The sequence below is a fragment of the Silene latifolia genome, chromosome 9 (genome assembly GCF_048544455.1).
Source record: "Silene latifolia isolate original U9 population chromosome 9, ASM4854445v1, whole genome shotgun sequence".
Classification (NCBI taxonomy): Eukaryota; Viridiplantae; Streptophyta; class Magnoliopsida; order Caryophyllales; family Caryophyllaceae; genus Silene; species Silene latifolia.
This window is the reverse complement of record NC_133534.1, coordinates 25,266,229-25,287,002: the sequence shown is the minus strand read 5'-3', so window position 1 is coordinate 25,287,002 and position 20,774 is coordinate 25,266,229. Positions and strand designations below refer to the sequence as shown.

Genomic DNA, 20,774 nt, shown 5'->3' with positions numbered 1-20,774 from the left:
GTGCACCATATTCATAATCCCGTTATCCGAACATGGCATCGTTCTATGGGGTGGACGATATTTGGGAGGCATGAGCCTCACAACATGCGTTCCGATGAGCTATACATCCTTGGGAGCTACCTTAGGCAACAACCCAAGGCTTATCAAATCAATATTGCCCATCTATTGGTACTCCACTTGCAAAAACTTGGCAACAATATCCGCAACCATTCACTAATTGTGGTAGGGGGTTTGATAACCCAAATTGCTAAGGAGACCGTAGGATTTGTGGAATCACGGCATCAACCGGTACAAGGGGTCACCTTAATTGATAGTAACCATTTGAGCTCCCTTTTCTTCACCAAGTATGATTTTGATGACAAGAAGACTTACCTCTTGATTAGGAAGCACTTGACCTCCATTCCTCTTCCCAATGCTGATTTGGTTACCCTTGAACCGGACAAAGACCGGTATCTCCTACCAATTGCAAACACTACCGCCCCTACCGCCCGACAAGTAGCCCGTAGCACTCTATCCTACGGAAGAAATGCACAAGGCCCTACTCAATCATCCTACACTTATAATGCCCCACCCAAGACCGGCACATCTTCCTCCACCCAACCCTCCCAATATCTACCCATTGACCCGAAAGTGTGGGAGCTAATGGGGAACATGAACCTTGGGATTGGGAAGGTGCAATCCACTCTTGATGACTTCCGCACCCACGTCGACAAACGCTTTGAACAAGTCGACGACTCCTTGGGCCGTGCGCAACAAAAGATTGATCGAATATATGTGGATCAAGCCCTAGGAAACTACCCCATCTATGCGGACTACACTTCCCGGCGTATGGTCCACAACCACGGCCCTTTTCCTTTTTATTTCAACCTACCAAATGGAGGGTACACAAAGCCGGGGGTGCATGGAGACCTCAACTTGAACCCCGACTACTATAGCGCCCCTTCCTTCCAAACTAGTGGAGGATATGGCTTCAACCAAGGGGATGGCTACGGTGGTTTGGGGGGGGGTTGATAGCCTAGGAGGTTCGGGAGCGGGAGGCTACCACTCCAACGTTAGTATGGATGCTCCATGAAACCATCATGTCAACCTAGGAGGGTATGATGGTGGTAGTGGTCAAGGTGGTAGTGGAAGTGGGCTCGGGGTGGATAATAGAGGCTTTGAGGATAGTGGTTTTGATGTGGGCGATGATGAGCATGGCGGGAGTGGATTTGATGCTCTTAGAAGTGATTATGGTGGTAGTGGAAGTGGTTTTGGAAACTATGATTATCAAGGCGGCTATGACGACGGAGACCCCGGTAAAAAAAAATGTGTTGTTAATGTTGATGATGATGAAGATGTTGGAATATGTGTCATCCGACAATAATGCGATCACAACTGTCGATCATGATGATCACATGTTTAAGTCTCATTCTAAAGAATACAATTGGGAAGTAATATTTTACTGTCAACTGGTCCACACATATCGGTAATGATTGGCTGACTAGAGTTTGACATTACTGTCGTGCGACGGTGGTGATCAGTTGATCCCCTTAGGTCATACCTATAGGGAAATACTCTTAATTGATTATTTAATTAATCGTATACCGATACGAGTTAATTAAATTGCTTAAAATTGACGGATGATTTTGTGAGTATAAATTAACGTATCTTATTGTAATATGATTAAATGAGACAAGATCTAAGTAATCGAATTGTTTTATTACTTAGATGAAATTATTGTTTACGGAAACAATTGAAACGGAATGAATAAATTATTATAAATACAGAATGTTGTAGTTTATAATTCGGAAACACTTTTGGTACAAGTAATTACGAATTACTAAGTCGATTTTGTAAATGACATATTTTATGAGTATGTTGATTTTTAATATGTTAAAAATACATTACATTGTGACATGTCATGTAACATGTTACATGTGACAAAATTGACAAATGACAAAATAAAATGGACCTCCCATTTTATATACATGTACCGAAATATTGGAGGGAGTTAGTGGAAAAATTGTGTAAATTGTTTTAAGTGGAAAACACAATCATGAAAGCTAACTAGTAGCCTTGCATGCCTATCATTTTCTTGGGTAGAAAAACTTGCCCATGCATTGGGCACATATACTCCCTCCAACCGGTTTCACCATGAAAAGAGAGAGTGTTTTCTCTAAAAATTATTCACTCTTATCATAATTTTTCTAGTTTAAGAAAAAGGCATTCTCTCTACATCTTATGAAATTTCTAGAGAAATAAATCTCACAAATACTCCATCTTGACCGAAATATTCAAGAGTAAAAATACAATTTATTTTGTGTCAATTTTATAGTAAAACTTATATTATTACTAGATCATAATAATATTTGTTATTGAGAGGTTTCCTTGGGTATTCACTTTTGGGAGAGATTCTATACTTGAATCTTTGTTCATCCATTATTTGGAATGCTCAAGAACTAACAAGAAGGAGATCTTGTTGGTGCCCTTTTATCCGAAAATCATATGGTGAGAAAACGTTTTCTTATCTCTTCTTATTTAGTTTGCATGCATAAGATCTAAATTAATTTTATGACTAAATTAATTTGTAACATATAAGAATATGTTATATAATGAGATATAGATTTCTAACAAGCGGTATCAAGAGCCTTAGGTTGTTTGCATGCAAATCGGTTATAGTTTTTCCGAGTTATACGATTAACATATAAAACTTATAAATTTGTGTTTATTATGATATATCAAGAAATTTATTATGCATGTTAAAGTTTCTGGTCCTAAAATGTTTTAGGATATTTTGGTTTAATTTATGGATTTTATTGTTCATTTTATATAATATTGGCATTAAAATGTAATTTTTATGATAAAAATGTCATTTTTGGACTAAAATTAGCTAAACTTTGAATTTTCCAGTAGTTTTTGGATATGTTTTCACATATATTATTTTTAGATGATCTGTAAATTTTCAGAATGTTTGGAGTTTTTATGCTCGAAATATGGATTTTTCATGATAAAAATCGAATTTAATTGTTAAATGGGTTAATATGAGATAAATTTCGAATCTGGTCATAGAAATTTAGTATGTTGTCACATGTAATTTTACAAGATGTGTGTAAAATAATAGGCTATAATGAAGTCTTTATGCATGATTTATGAAATTTTGATGAAAAATAGCATAAATAGTGACTTAATTAGTGAAAAATTGCTAAAACATACTTCATGACTAAGAAAAAACGTCACATGTTGCACTTTATTATATTTTTCAGATCTAAAATTGAAAAGTTGATGAGTATAATTTTTCTCATGTTTTTATGATTTTAATTGATAAATTCGATAAACCGCAACATTGTTTTTCCCGATAAATTTCGAAATTTTTAACCTAAGTTTTTTTGAACATTATGAGTGTCATGGTATTTTTCCAGAATGTTCATGAGTTTAAATTTCAAATTTTGAATTTATTTGAATTTTTTGTGATTTATTTGAAGTTTATGGCTTTATATTGTAATTTTGAGTCCATTTATGAACAATTTTAAGAAATATAAGTTAATTATAGTCAAATAGTTAGTGGAGACTAAGTTTGAGTCCTAAGTTGGTTAGGGTAATTAACTTGTGCATAAATATGATTTTATGTAATTTATTGTGATTTTAAAAGGTTGAATCACGCAAATCCGTAAAAACCGTTTAATATACGATATTGGCTCCTTAAAGGCGATTTAGCATAAAATTGGGCATGTTCATACATATTATAATGCTGCATTTTATTTATGATTGTCATAATTTTATTTTATGTAATTTTACTTAGTATGGCCTTAGTTTTTAATTGGTATTACCCGAAATGTATGGGAATATCGATTCGGTTGTAATTTATTGTGATCTCGTATCACCGTTTTGTAATTTAATAGATTTATTTTATTTTAATTACAAATGTATAATAGGAAATTATGTAATTTGTTATGTAATTTATTTATTCCGGATATCCTTGAAGACGGTGTCACTCGAAAAGGAAATCCATTAAAGACGGTGTAACCTCGAGATGCGTGCCTCAACCGAAGTTCAAGGGACCAATGGAGTTGGTTTCCGAATATGCAATAGTTAATTAGATTTTCTATTTTAGGAAGGCCATACTAGGATTTATTTTTTTATGCTTTGCATTTTATTTATATGTCGCATGCATCGCTAAATCGCCATAACTAAAACATGCATTATCATTTTAATCGAGTTTATCGACCGTGTCAATTACAATTATCGTAGTTCACCGCTTTAGTTCACTTAAAACGTGATAGATAATAAATTGACATGACCTCTCGATAAAAATAAACAATTGAGACTTAGCCTTACCAAAAAGTAGAAACCATGAAAACCTATTTCGTGAGGGAGTGCACTCGGCCACACCGAGGTACAAACCTTGTTATGTAGGGGAAGTGGGTGATAAATGTCTATCCACCGAATTCATGTTGATTAGGGTTTCATCGGCCACACCGTGCCCAAGTTAATGTGGGTTTGGATCATGGACACATTTATTCGAAATTTGGATTGAACTCAACAAAAGTTTTTGATAAGGGTTTCATCGGCCACACCGTGCCCTTGTCGGATGTGTTTTGGGCTAAAGATAAATGTTAATGTAATTTTATCGACCAAGAGTTCTAAAAGTAGAATCGATTAAAGAGTTAATCTACCGAGTTATATTGATAAGGGTTTCATCGGCCACACCGTGCCCAAGTTAATATGAATTTGGATCTTGGAATCATTTATCATAGTTGGGTAGAGGTCACTATGTAAATGCTTTACTTGTTATTTACAAGTATTAATAAAACGATAAATGTTAAGTTTTCCACTATTCTGTTATCATATTGTTCTATTTCTTTACCACAATTCATATACGATATCATTTCGATTTTAGTTCAAATCTCCTTTAAAACATCGTAACTAATGACAAAATTTGAATTTTTCTTCTAAAAACCTCGTATTATCCATTGTAAGGATCTCTTGTAAAGAGTATAGATTAAAGTTATTCATTATCAAACAGGTTTTTGATTTTTGACTAACACATCTACTTACAATAGATTGTTTCTCACATGCTTAATTGAGATAAGTACTGTTGAAACATTTTGGTAACTAGATTTGTTTGAAATCGAAATTGACCAAAATACTGCAACCTCTTCAATGAAAGTTTTAAGACTAAACAAATGAATTGAAGAGTAGTCTTCATGAAATTCAATTTTGCTTCTCTAAGCAAAGATTCATTGAAATGAGTGGGAGCATTCTCTTAAACCGTTAAGACAAGGACGAGGTTCAAGAAGTAAAAATTAGAATGGAATTGATACAAGGTAATGTTTAAAGTAAAGTTATTGAGAATAACGACACTAAACCTATCAATCCCGACTGATAAAGTTTCCATTGTCTTAAATGTTGGACACTAGAAAGGAAAGTACCCCAAATTATTGAAGAATAAGCAAGTTAGTTGTGGGACATCTAATGAGACCTTCTTATTTAAGTGTTTATTTGATTAACATAAATTTTGCTAATACTACTTTGTCAATATTAGAAACCAGTGGTGGTTTTCATCATTGTACTTGATACATAGGATGATTAGAATATGACGACTAGCAACAATGATGTTGAGAGATAGAGTCATTGTACACTCAATCTAATTTTTGGGTTTAGAGTTGTACTTAATTGTGACTATTAAGTGCATAAACTCTAAATAAGAATATAAATTTGTTAAGATACAAAAGAGGTTTCACTTTTTTGTGGCCCTATACACCATGATTTGATGTATGGCTAGCCCATTATCAAGGTGATTATATTCTAAACCAAACTAGGATGACATATCATGTAGATGATGCAAGACTCAAATTGGTAACCCAAGATTAAACCTTAGATTTTGGAATGATGAACGCAAAGAGTTATCGAGTACTCTTGAAACCATTAGATTGCTAATCTTATGGTATATGCATATCTTGTATTCAAAGCAAGATGCCTCGTGCCTTTTGATTGAAAAGAAGATCGAGGTTGTAATTCATTGATCCAAAATAGGTTGATCATTTTCTTTTACCAATGATTTAAGTTGACGCTAATGTGTTCACTTAATAAGGTAAATAGAGAAATCTTTGAAGAAGTTCAAAGATTTCCAGAAATCACAATTTAGTCGTGATGGGATTAACAAAGTGAAGACTTTGATATAAGCCAAATAAAAGGTGATTTAATATCACAAGTTAATCTCTCTTAACACACATTATGGAATAATGTGTGGTTGGATAAAAATTCAAACGCTATTCGATATGGTTTGGATTTCAATCAAGTTACTTTGAGTTACTTGATACTTTTGGGGAATTTATCATTTTTGTCTAAATTATTTTTCCACTAAATCTAAAACGATTCATATGAGATATGAAATGGTAGAGTACCATGTTTGTAAGCTTACACAAGAAACAAATGCTCATTTTTCCCTTTCAATAATCACGAGTACAACGGGTTTGTGGCTCGTGAAGCTGTCTTTCTAAAATACAAGTTTATTTCTAGAAGACAGAGTGGGAGAAATTATTCAAAGAGCCACAAAGAATGTTATGTCGCAAGAAACTGGTCTTTCTTGGCTACATGAGAAAGTAATGAACATATGACTTACATGAGAGTGTTTAAGTCACAACTCAATACAAGGCTTAGAGCCATGAAAATCCGAAATAAAAGGCTTGATTAGTTGCAAAGGGTTTTGCACTAATAAAGAGAGATTTCAAAGCTTGATTGGTTGCAAAGGGTTTTGCACTAGTTGAAATGCTTAAGTCTATTCACATTATCTGGCTTAGAGCCATGAAAATCCGAAATAAAAGGCTTGATTAGTTGCAAAGGGTTTTGCACTAATAAAGAGAGATTTCAAAGCTTGATTGGTTGCAAAGGGTTTTGCACTAGTTGAAATGCTTAAGTCTATTTGGATCTTCTTAGGGATCGTGTTTCATTATGATGATATACATATAGCAAGTGAGTCTAAACCCCACTTCTTCAATTAGAAGGAATGTATTCAATACATGTCTTGTGTTTTATAGATTCTTGCAATCCTAAGATAATGTGAAACTGAAGAGAGAGTCTTAAGTAGGACATCAATGAGTTGGAATCAATGTTTTGATCATGTTATAAAACTTTTCTCGATAAGTTGAGAAGTTGGGTTTATACATGGAGCTTAGTGGGAGTTACGGAAATTTTAATTAGTCTTATATGTGGATGACATATTGATCATTGGGAATGATTTAAGACTTTTGGAGTATTATAATACATCTTTAATATCCGGATTTATGGAGATAAATCTACATGACTTTAGCGTCAAAGAAGAAGTCTTATGTTGATAAGATTCATGATTAGTTCAATCGAGTTGAACATATTTGATTGATTCCATTTGCTTCCGCTGCTGGATCAATTAAATGAGTAAGGATGTACAACACTTCATATACTTTGAGTATGATGAATTGTTTCAAAATCGATTTTAAGTAATATTTACCAAGTAGCCATATAGATTATTCTTAAGTGCTTGAGGAAGCATTAAGGGTGTAAAGCAAAGTGTTTTTGATGCAATTTTGTGTAAGAGTGTTACACAAATGACAATTGACAATTGAGATTGCGCATGGCTTCCGACAAAGCCATAATCGAAACACATTAGGATGGTTAAGATACCATTGTGGCTATGTTATTTAAGAAATAGATTTTCTAGAATAATTCTAGGCAATAAAGAACAATGAGAAATATTTACAACGGAAATTGAGTACACTTGCAATCATGAGATGTGCAAGAAGGATGAGTCCCGCACACTGTGAAAACAGTGGGAGCTATTCTAAGGCTAGAGGGCCTATGTCTTGATTTGATCTCGACACGTACTCAGAAAGTTTCGTAATGCAAATGTATACATTACAACGGAAAACGAGTATATAGTAAGGTTGAGTAAGGTACAAGAAGTTGATAAAACCTACTAACCAAAGCCTTCTCATAGGCTTAACATGATGAGTCATGTCATTTCAATTAAATTGAGATGAACAACTACATTCAAGATCAAACTGGATTATAGAACATGAAGTAGTAATCAAGTATTGACTACTCATATGATAATCACATTTATCGTTCGAGTTTTTAAATCTGAAAACTCCTTTTATACCTTGTTACATCCAAACGGGTTGTAGAGACAATATTGAACCCCGTTAAAGTGAACCCGGATTAACATGGTATTTGCCCATAGTCACTTGTATGAGGTGACGTCTCGAAGTGACTAGAGTGTGATGCGATTGATGGCAAGTTCAAGTGCCATAGAGTCATGTGAGATGACTAGTCGATCACATAGGCAGACTGTTAGGAACACTTTGTCGGGCCTTATGACCGCTTATAGAGTTCTGGCAAATTTATATAGCCTGGTCGTGGCGAGAGCTACTATAGTATTCTAATGAGTCGATTCTTTTGACTAAAGACTGTTCGCCTAAGATGGCACAGTTTCAGATTAACTTTGATTTGTGTTACTACGACCTTCGTAAATGGGGTCAAATGGGCATATTTTGGGTTATGATGGCTGTGGCTAGTCGAAGGGAATGAGTGCGATAGGAATTGTCCACCCCATTGTCAGGGTTAAAACAATATCTCAGGGCCACTCGAGGAGTAATGAACTGGAAATGCGTGGCCACGCTCGGAAGACATCTATGGTAGATAAATCCGGTCAATCAGTTATTCTCCAGATCGAGGAAACCACTCTCGATATGATCACTTGCAAGTACGACCTGAAAGACACCTTGCATTGAGTGGGAGATAGTAATAGGATAAGAGAATTGGTGACGCACACTTGTCTAGGACAAGTGGGAGATTGTTGGAATATGTGTCCTCCGACAATAATGCGATCACAGCTGTCGATCATGATGATCACATGTTTAAGTCTCATTCTAAAGAATACAATTGGGAAGTAATATTTTACTGTCAACTGGTCCACACATATCGGTAATGATTGGCTGACTAGAGTTTGACATTACTGTCGTGCGACGGTGGTGATCAGTTGATCCCCTTAGGTCATACCTATAGGGAAATACTCTTAATTGATTACTTAATTAATCGTATACCGATACGAGTTAATTAAATTGCTTAAAATTGACGGATGATTTTGTGAGTATAAATTAACGTATCTTATTGTAATATGATTAAATGAGACACGGTCTAAGTAATCGAATTGTTTTATTACTTAGATGAAATTATTGTTTACGGAAACAATTGAAACGGAATGAATAAATTATTATAAATACAGAATGTTGTAGTTTATAATTCGGAAACACTTTTGGTACAAGTAATTACGAATTACTAAGTCGATTTTGTAAATGACATATTTTATGAGTATGTTGATTTTTAATATGTTAAAAATACATTACATTGTGACATGTCATGTAACATGTTACATGTGACAAAATTGACAAATGACAAAATAAAATGGACCTCCCATTTTATATACATGTACCGAAATATTGGAGGGAGTTAGTGGAAAAATTGTGTAAATTATTTTAAGTGGAAAACACAATCATGAAAGCTAACTACTAGCCTTGCATGCCTATCATTTTCTTGGGTAGAAAAACTTGCCCATGCATTGGGCACATATACTCCCTCCAACCGGTTTCACCATGAAAAGAGAGAGTGTTTTCTCTAAAAATTATTCACTCTTATCATAATTTTTCTAGTGTAAGAAAAAGGCATTTTCTCTACATCTTATGAAATTTCTAGAGAAATAAATCTCACAAATACTCCCTCTTGACCGAAATATTCAAGAGTAAAAATACAATTTATTTTGTGTCAATTTTATAGTAAAACTTATATTATTACTAGATCATAATAATATTTGTTATTGAGAGGTTTCCTTGGGTATTCACTTTTGGGAGAGATTCTATACTTGAATCTTTGTTCATCCATTATTTGGAATCCTCAAGAACTAACAAGAAGGAGATCTTGTTGGTGCCCTTTTATCCGAAAATCATATGGTGAGAAAACGTTTTCTTATCTCTTCTTATTTAGTTTGCATTTATAAGATCTAAATTAATTTTATGACTAAATTAATTTGTAACATATAAGAATATGTTGTATAATGAGATATAGATTTCTAACAGAAGATTATGATGAAGATGATAATGAAGATGAAGACCCGGATGAAGAGCAAGTGGACTTTGGCTCGGATCTTGATTGAGCCTTTATCTTTGCTCCCACCTTGAAAAATCCAAAGCCAAGTATGATTTTTCCCTTAATCCAAATTTTCTCGTTCATATTTAATTTTTTGTATGCATTTAGCTTATATGTAATATATTTAGCTTAGAAGCTCATTTAGTTGCATACATTTAGGCTTGCATTAGATTTAAAATTTGTAATATATCGTCACATATAGGCATTGCATTCATATAGTATAACTTGCATCGTAATTTCAATACCGCATTTACAAACTAAGTGCAACTAATTCTAACCACAACACATATGCACATGTGACAAAATGCAAGCGGGAATCGAAAGAACATGAAAATAAACATGCAAACAATGTCTAATCCTAGAAGCACACATCAACATCCAACAATCCACATGGTCTCCCAAGGAGACACCCATGATGAGCTATATCTCCAATTGTGCCTTTCCCCTTCCCGTGACTTGCACCCGTGACCTCTTAATTAGCCGAGGGAGATGGGCTTGACCAATGAGTTTAGACCGACCTTGTGAGACCTAGGCCGTAGACTAGACCTAGGGCTCGACTTAGCCACTCAAAGGTAAGGGTAGAGCCTCCTAGGGTGGGTACACTCATACCCCACCCTCATCTAGGTTTGAGAGTAGGCCTCCACGCGGGGCGTGTCACATCAAAACGCATAAGTGTGTCATTTCGTCCTTAGACCGTGAATTTGCATTACATTTTTGTGCACATGATATGAAACAAAAATCCGTTTGCATATGAACCTCACATAGCCAAATAGCCTTGTTTTGTCCTTTCCATTGTCTCCCTTTTTGATTCACCCCCTTTGAGCCTTAGCCTTTCCTTTTGGCAAACTCACCAAAATAGCAACATTCCATAACCACCCTTCCCTGATCAATAATTGGTCGGTTTTGGAGTAGTGTTGAAGGAGGTGACTTGGGTCGTAATGGTGGATAATGTACATGTACACTCGGGTCAAAAGCTTGGTGTATTTGGCATTGTATATGAATAAGAGGTATTAATGTCGAAATGAAAAACAAAATAGAAAAGTGAAAAAAAAAAGAAGGGTTTTCAAGAAAATAAAAAAAATGAGTTACTTGTGTTGTATATATGTTGTCAAGAAAAGAAAAAAGGCAAGCAACACCCCTCCTCATCATTAAACGGGGTAGAAAAAGCCGTTGCTAAATAAAGGGGCGATTTGATGTTTTTCCAAAATGAGTCGGGTTTACACATTTTTTGCATGACTTGGGAAACCGAGTCTTTGTTAGGGTGTAGATGTTACCATTTGTTGAAATAAGAGGAGTATTTTTGAAATTTTTCCAATTTGAGTTGGGTTTATGCAATTTTTGCATAGTTTTGGTGATCCATGCTATGTTAGGGCATAGACGTGTCTCATGTGTTGCAATAAGAAATGGGGTGCGAGGTGTCGGCAATTCTTGATTTGAACTCCACATATCCAAACGGTGCTTGCACCAATCCCGTTTTGTCCTACTCCCTAGCCCCGTTACAACCCTTGTTTCATATTGTGTGCATTATACCATTATTTGCATTTCATTGGACATAGGACGGTCTTACACATTAGATTGCGGGCACGTTTTCGCTAGTCAAGTTAGGATAGTGATTTTGGTTACTATTTGTCACAAAAATCACCTTGTTCTTCAATTGAGTGACGAGTGAAAACCGTGAGGATGTCGTTGGCCTAGGTCCCCTTAGTCATGGGTCTTTTGGTTGAATCTCGTGTCGGTTTTGTAATTATCGGCGGGCTTGCCTACCTCCCCTTATCCCGCTCTTGAATGTGTTTATTGAGTATTGATCACACTAGGGTTGTTTGAGCCATGCTTAGGGGGTTGGTACCTCTAGTGGAACTTCTGAGACTGTACTCCCGACCAAGACCATGTTTTGTTGCTTGAAAACCCGGCCACTTAGATGTGGAAAGTGGTGCATTTTGTAAGATGCATTCCATTGCTTGATTATGTGCTTTCATGATACGTGCATCACAATTTTGTAGCAAGACCCTACTTGCCTTGCAATAGGGCACTTTTACCTCATCAGTGTCAAATTGTGAGTTGAAGGGGCGTTGAGTGCGCTAATACTCATTCGGATATTATTAGTAGATTAGATGAGTGATGCTTATATTGTGCAAACACTCTTAATACTTACCGTTTTAGCATCTTACATGTTGCTGTTAGACTTACTCGGGGACGAGTAAGAGTTAAGTGTGGGGATGTTGATGAGTGCCCATTTTTGTGTCAATTTCATCCCTCTTCTCTATGCATATTTCCCGATCATGCGCGGTTTTTGACCCTTTTAGCCCCGTTTTGTAGCTTTAGTCCCGTACAATGATCTTTATGTTCCTCACTGCAGGCTTTGCATAGGGAAGAGGGCTAAGGGAGCTAGCTAAGGAGCTTACAAGGCATGCATAGAGAAGAAGAGTGAATAGAAGGGAAGCTGGACTCCCGGCTGGTCGGTCGGCAGCCGGTCCACCGACTGAGAGTCCCCATATACGAGTACTGAAGTCAAAGAGGTGAAGGAAGACTCCAAGCTGGCTAGCCGGCAGCCGGTCAACCGGCTGGAAGTCTTCCTCCTGAGCCGGTTCAGAGCCGGCAGCCGGTCCACCGGCTCACCATACCTGATGATTTAATTGGCACCAAAATGTTCCAGCGGGTTATGCGCCGGTCTCCTGACCGGCGGCCGGTCCACCGGCTCAGACTCCTTTCCCCGCATTTTGAACTTCCTTGTAATTTTTTTGACCTAAATTGTTGTAAACTATAAATACCCCTCCATTATTCATTTTCGACACACAACCCTAGATCTGAAAACTTTCCCTAATTTATGTAATCTTTCCTTAATCAAAGCATTAATCTTTCCATAATTATTATTAATCATTTAGTAAAATTAGCTTAGTAGTAGTTATTATCAATTGTTTACATTTGGTTTTTGGGATTGTATTGGGAGATATTGAAGGATTCCCTTCATTAATTCAATCAAAGCAATCATCTTTACTCTTTGTTGGTACATCTCTTCTGTTATTTACTTGCTTAATCAATTGTTTACATTTTAACTTGTCTTTTATAATTGTTGGAATCTTTACCATGTCATCTCTTTTGGTTGTTTGTTCTTTCCCATTTGTTTGTTTGAACAATTTGAACATGAGTGAGTAGTAATCTTTCTAGGGTTTAGGGGGAGTCTAAATGGGATTATTGGGCATGATAGTTTGATTATTTTGGGGTTTTGGTGATTTGCTTATCCTTCTTAATATTGCACACAAGGTGTTTGATGATTTGCATGAGTGAAAGCTTGTGCCTTTTTTCATTATTGCTTAATTCCTCCATTGAATGAAAGTTTGTGGTGGGCTTGTTGCATGTTTTAGAAGAGTGTGATGCTTAATGAGAGTTAGTAGTCACCCTCTAGGATAATCAAGACACTGATGCTTAGTCCTAGGATAAACTCTCATCTTTAACCCCTTAAATCATCTTGTTTGCCCTTTTGACCATTTAGATGAACCCGAAAGCCCTAGCCTTTAATCAATCGTATACATTTCTTCTCAATTGTTTGCTTTGGTTACATTTAGTAGTTCAAATCAACTTCCTTCCTTTCATTTTTGACTAGACTAGACTCCTATTTAGGCTAAGTAGAAACCCCTCCATCCTCGTGATTCGACCCCGATTTACACACTAAATTGGGTTAAAATAATTGTTGGTGATAAGAGACTTGACCCTACCTACATCTTACTCATCAGGATGATCAAGTAGGGGGGTAATTCGTGACAGGTTTAACAGTTGATAAACTGTATATTCAACAACGTGGTTCACTTTCTTACTAGTTATATATATATATAACTAGTAATGTCAAGGGGGTGTTGTGGCTGTCCTGAGTCAAACTTGCATATTGGTTATTGTGTACAACTATCAGAGGTATCTACATAATTTGTATTTTATATCAAGATATCATAGAAAGGTAGTGTACGATGATTGTAATTTTGTGCATAAGTGGTGTGATTATATATCAAAGTAATGGATGACTTGGCTGCTAGTTGGTAATGGTATGTCTTGCAGGGTGATACACGCTTTCAGTGGTTTTACATTTATACGAGTTAATTTGTGTAATGTCAAAGAGTAAGTTGTGTCAGCATGAGTCAAAGTTACCTGGTGGTTTCTAAGTAATGTCAATATGGTATAATGTGTATCAATTTAAGGGTCTGGGAAGCCGTTTGATGCTGAACTTCGGGGACGAAGTTCTTTTAAGAGGGGAAGAGTAATGTCGCAAAGCAAAAATGACGTAATTATAACGATTTTACAGTAGTTTCGTGATATTTTATAGTATCTCTGTGACATTTAAAGTATGAATTTATAATTGCTTGAATAGTTTTATTCTGGGTATTGTATAATTGAGTGAGAGTTTATAATTGTTGAACATAATAGCATGTCGTTATACTTATTTTCAGTAATTATTCGTTATGGTTGTGTTGGTGTATGTTTGAATAATATGATGTAGTAAGTGTAAGTGATAGTCGAGTTGGTCGTCCTTATGGTTGGTATATGTTCGGTGATTTATAAAGAAGTGGGTGATTACCTAAGAGTCGTGTTGTGTTGTGTGCTAAGGTGGATGATAATGATGTCTGATGAACATACGTAGCGGGATTGTATTTCTAGACGGTTGTGTTGACCTGTGTCGGGTAAACGGCGGTAGTGACCTTGTTTCTTTGTCATGTGTCACGGGAGAGGATGAGTCGAACTTCGGGGACGAAGTTCTTTTTAAGGGGGGAAGACTGTAATACCCGTCCTTTTAGGGACCCGTTAACCGACATTGACCGACCTTAGACGCTTATCTTGACCTTCAGAAACCTTACGAGCGATGACTGGTGACGGTGTGAGCCTTAGTTTGTGTATTACTCGATCTAGTGGAGGATACTCGATCGAGTTGCTTGGGAGCTCGATCGAGCAAGGGTCACTCGATCGAGTAAGTTAGTTACTCGATCGAGTAACGGGTTTGCAGCGGGGAGTTATAAATCGTGTTTTGTGAAACGGCAAATCATTTCCGCCTCTCTTCCCTAAACCTAGATGTCGCCTCTTCTTCTTCCCTTCACCATAGTTCTTTTCTTTGAGGTCCTTGAGGATGCTTGTGCCATGGGGATGGGTTGCTTGAGTCACGTAGCGGTCTTGATGCCGAATTGCTATGCGTAGGTATGTCATCGTCATCATCATTGTCGTTGTTGTTTTCAGTTAGGGTTGTAGTGGTTGTGATAGATGATTGTACTGTTTGTATAGGTGTGTTGCGTGGTTGATTGATATATCGTGATCGGAAGTGGAATCGTTGCGATGCGCTAAAGGTTGGTTCGCCTACTCAGTACTGATGGTTGTCTAGAGTGTCCTTTGATGTGGTTTGGTTGACATAGTGTCTATATGGTTTACTGATTGTGGTAATTGTTTGGCGTTGCGTTGTTTTGGTTATCGTTATTGTGGTACAGCTGATTGTGATTGTTTGTCTATGGTTCTCGAGGTGCGTCCTCGGCTGAGTGGAGTCACTTTCGGGAGTGGCTTCACGGCCTAGTTTTGCCCTCCATGGAACCCGCCACGAGATGGGATGTGCACATTAATGGGACATGGTTATCGCTCGGTATGATTAGCGGGGATTCGGTGGGTACGGCTGCGGTCCCCCACTGGCAGGGCTGGTCCAGTGGACAGTCGGTGACGGTGATTGGTTGGAGGAGGTGTGATGTGTGTACGTTCTGTTGTGCTTATGTTGTATCTGTGGTTATTGGTGCGTTTCTTCAGTTACTGACCTTGTGTGGTTTTGTGTTGTTGTTTGTTTCTGTTGTGTCTGCCGTGATCCCTTATGGTGAGCAGTCAGTCTTAGCAGGTTGTGGTCTGGATGTTAGCTGGGTGCTTGGTGGGATGAGTCTTTCACGAGTAACGACAGAAGTAGTTCACATAGTGGTTTTGAGTTGTATCTTCTATGCATCAATAGTTTTAGTTACTTACTTGTAATATAACTTAATTGTTCTTTTATCGACATTTGATTATTACTGGCCTCAGGCAACTGAGATGGTAACACCCTTATATGCTAGTGAAGGTCTTGTTAAGTCTCTTTGGTATATGGGGGTGTCACAATGGTACTACTCCCTTGACCCGAAGAACCTCACTACCTGGGATGAGGTTGCTGTTGAATTTGCTAAGCAATATGACGACAATGTCGAAATTCAGTCCAACATCCGTACTCTCGAGGTCCTAACTCAAAATGATAAGGAGGGATTCACGGAATTCCTAACCCGTTGGAGGAGAGTAAGCACTCAGTTGGTCAGCAAGCCGAGTGAGTCAACTTTGGTGGAGAAGTTTGTCAACAATCTCCGCCGGTATATGCCAACTTATTGAGATACCAAAACATCAAGACATTCCAAGATCTGCAAATCCTTGGAATCCGCATTGAAGACGACCTCCGAAAGGGTGTCCTAGCCAAAACCACTGGTAGAGGCTACCAGGGATCTACATCAACCGGATCTCGCCCTTATGGTCAGACAAACAAAATTGACGAGGCCAACCTCCTTGAGCCAACCGCGAAAAGAGCTTAGCGCCCTCAAAGAGTGTTCACCTGTTGGAAAATGTGTCCTCCACAATAGTGCGATCACATGATTTAATATCATAATTAAATCTCATATAAAGAATACGTAAGGGATGATTCAATTATATAGTCAACTGATCAACATTAATTGGTAACGATTTGCTTGCTAGAGTTTGACGTTACTGTCGTGAGATGGTGGTGGTCAGTTGATCCCTTAAGGTCACACCTAAAGGATGATGCCCTTATCTGTAAAGTTGATTAATTGTATGACGATACAAGTTAATCAATTCCTTAAAATTGAACAATTCATTTGTGAGAGAGAATATACTTATCTTATTGTAATGGGATTAAATAAGATTTATTTTAGTAATAAAAATGCTTATTACTAAAATTGTTTATTGTTTGAGAAACAATAGAGATAAGAATGAATGGTTAATTATAATTACATGATATTGTGAATTATAATTATATGACCCATTTTATTTATGTGATCAAGTATCACTAGTCAATTTGTTGTATGTAATTTAATTAATTTATAAAATGATATTTATGTGATAAATATGCATTAAATTAATTAATAACATGTAACATACTACATGTGACATATTGTGTGACAATTGACAAATTGACAAAATAAAATAGTAGACAATTTATAAGGAGAAACCGGTTTTGGGTAGTATCACATGGTTTTTTGCTTGTTTGCATTTGTTCATAGTGTATGGCATATGTAATGAGTACTCTAGCCTAGTCTTACGCCTATTGTTTAGAGAAGAACAAAAGCTAAAAGTGAAAGACCATATATTGGTCCTCCTCCCTCCCCAAAACCGGTACACCCTTTATATTTTGGAGGGTTTTGTTCCTATATTCATTCACTTTATGCATACTTCTTTAACACATGCAAAATATTCTCTCTACTTTTTTAATCTTTCTCTAAAATTATGAGAAGATTCAATCTAAATTGTTCAACTTCATTACTAATATTATTAGTGTAATATATGAGTATTAGTAATCAATTTTAAGGTAAACTACTAAACAAATATCTATCACATATTATTTAGTAGAGATAAGGGATAATCTTGGGTGCAATCAAGAGGAGTGGCTTCTATACTTGGAGTCTTTGGAGGATAATCCTACTACTCATCATAGCTCAAGAACAAGTGAAGGTAGGAGACCTTACTTGTGCCCACAAAACCGAAATTAACAATGTAAGGGACACTGTTTTCTTATAAATCTCTTATTTTGTTATGCATGCACTAGATCTAATGTAACACCCTTAAAAATTAGCGATAATTAAACGCGTAAATTCTACAGAAAAACTGACAGGATATGTTTGTAATTGGTTCAACTAGACAAAACCTGTAAGATTTAAAATTTTCCTAACCAATCACAAACATTTCCAACATTCCCAAGAGGAGGGTGCCAAAACCTGCAATGCTAACGAACTAATTTACATGCCATAGCTAACGATAAGAAAATATAATGATACAACCCAAAGAAAAAGAGGGAGACATATGTCCCTTCAAAATATATACAAAACCAAAAGTTAAAAGGTTTACTACAAAAATAGCCAAACTAGGTCCAAGGTTCTCTTGCTCACTAGCTCGTCCGTGAACCCCAACTAAGCATCAAGTACCTGTCAATCACATTTTATACAAACACGAAAGCCACAATTCAGTGGGGAGTAACTTCGAGTCCTCCCAGCCACGAAACGTCATATTTAATGTAACATGTAGTGTAACATGTAAACAACATGATAATTAATCTAATTTCCAAGTATTCTAACATATGAATACTAAACTGACCAATTTAAACTATCATGTGAAACATATAACAAGTAGTAATCCAAACTTAATCAATCAAATCCATTACATCTCACCTATTACAGTTCATAAAGTCACCATACAAGAAAGGGCAATATATCAAAGACAGGCACAAGTTCTTAGCACCGTCAATAGTCACTCTGTAACTCGAGTCTATACCACGAGGTAGGGAAGGTAATCGAACCGGTATCTTGGCTCAGCGGTTAATATTAATAAAACATGGCCAAGACACAACACAACCCTAGCCTAAAATCTGCGCAGACCTAGACATGCGGATACACACCACCGCACCCAAGACCCACAATTTTTCTAAAACAAAGTGAGTACCCTAAGGAGTCCACCAAAGGGTTGGCTAGTACTTAAGCTGACCACTTACTATCAAAATAAGTAACGAGGTCATGCCCCAACTTGGATATAAATCCACTAGTCAGGAACACAAAGGCTATTAAGCAGTGAACATATACTCGTCGGAGACTATAAAGACCTATCTATGACAAACACAACAACCTGCGAAAAGTATTTAATACCAATACCATTTCTAGCAATATTAACAATATTAAAGGTTTCGGGGAATCTAGGGCCGTTTCTACAATATAAGAAGCTATTAAATTCAACCAACTATACATGTGAACTTAAAAACTTGATAAATGGCCCAAAACAAGAAAAAGGCCGATTATCCAATTCATATAAAATTTCATCCAACCGAATTTTTACCCGCAACCCCAGCCCTGCGACAGGTACGGGTTAAATTACGGCTGACCAATCACTCAATTAACTGACATCGAATCAGTCAAAGGGACTAAGGCTCAGTTTTCGGCACAATCATCAAAACATTACAATTATCGCTATAAAATTCATTTTGAGCCTAATCATTACAATTTCATTTTATAAACTATCCTAACATGTGAAAACTATCAATATAAGCATAATTTTACCAACCTCATTATCTTTACTACTAACATTATTCTAACTATAACATTAATGAACCTAAAACGACAAATATTGCATGAAAAATCGCGAAACAAGCAACGGACCAACCCGGGCCAAGCACGGGCCTGCCGCGGCCCGTCACGGGCCTGTTTCACTGCTGTGAACAGTACCGCGGGTCTGTGAACAGTAACTTTTCTATAAATTTTTCGGTAAAACGACGCCAAATACTCATACGGACTCCGAATTGAGTGATTCAAGTGGCTAAACCACCTAATTTTTCGACGCCGTTCAATCTGTCATATTTTTGGAAACATTGGAAAATGTCTCGGTCCGGTACTGACACGTTCCAACCAACCCGCGGATTTGTCCCATAAAATAATTACTCATCCAAATTTGTTCTAAACAATAATATACAAATGGTTAACTTAAACTAACAAAAGACAAGCATTAGACATGCATGCAACCCATTTTATCATGTGAAAATTTACTACTCAAACAAAAATCACAAAAACATACAAAAAGCAAAGAATGTGACGATTATTCGTCGAGTAACTCGAAATATGTTACCTTAAGCTAGAAAATGAGCAATTAGCACCTTGAAAACCAAACCCTAACAAGCAACTAGCCACTATCTTCGACAATATACGAGTCCCCAAACTCGTCCTCCAATTCTTCACCTAATTAAACATTAAAAACACAATAATAAGTATAAAATACCGAAATTACCCAAATTCGTCTTAAAACAACTTAATGAAAACTGAAATTAAAACATACTAGGTTGTAAATCTCGACGAGAGGATTCCGGAAATATAAATTTTGTAAAAATCCGACAAGAAATGAGGAAGTTATGGCCAAAATAGCTTGAATTTTTAAGTTTTAATGGTGTTTTGGTGATGGAATGTTTTAGAAGGTTAGGGATGATGAAGATAGACAAGAAAAATCAGAAAAAAGAAAGGGGAAGGGGGGTGTCCGCGGGAAAAGAAAGGAGGAAAGGAAGGAGCGGGTTTAAGTCGGGATTTTCACGAGTCGGTTTTGGCTCGTTTCGATAATAATTAGAACCGTTTGTCAATTGCAAATTCCGACAAGACCAAAGTTCTTAAACACGAGATTACAAGAAAATTGAGTATTCATACGACCCATTTCCAAAATCGTTTTCCCAATTTTCAATAGAGTTGTCATTTTTCTCCGATATGTCCTTATTTCGAAATAAAAAGTTTTTACACGGTTTAAACTATTTTTAAACGTTTCGAAACTATCAAAATAAATACTTTACCTCAAAATATAATAAAATTATATTTCTTTGAATTATTTTTACTTCA

General features: G+C 36.4%; 1 long non-coding RNA gene across 1 annotated transcript; it reads right to left on the bottom strand.

Moving 5' to 3' along the window:
- Positions 1-18,105: 18,105 nt before the first annotated feature.
- On the bottom strand, positions 18,106-20,402 carry LOC141602533 (uncharacterized). The gene is made up of 3 exons (XR_012524509.1): positions 20,230-20,402; positions 20,023-20,132; positions 18,106-18,338 (listed from the first exon to the last, which is right to left on the bottom strand). It is a non-coding gene; the product is annotated as an uncharacterized LOC141602533 (long non-coding RNA).
- Between the last annotated feature and the right edge of the window lie 372 nt (positions 20,403-20,774).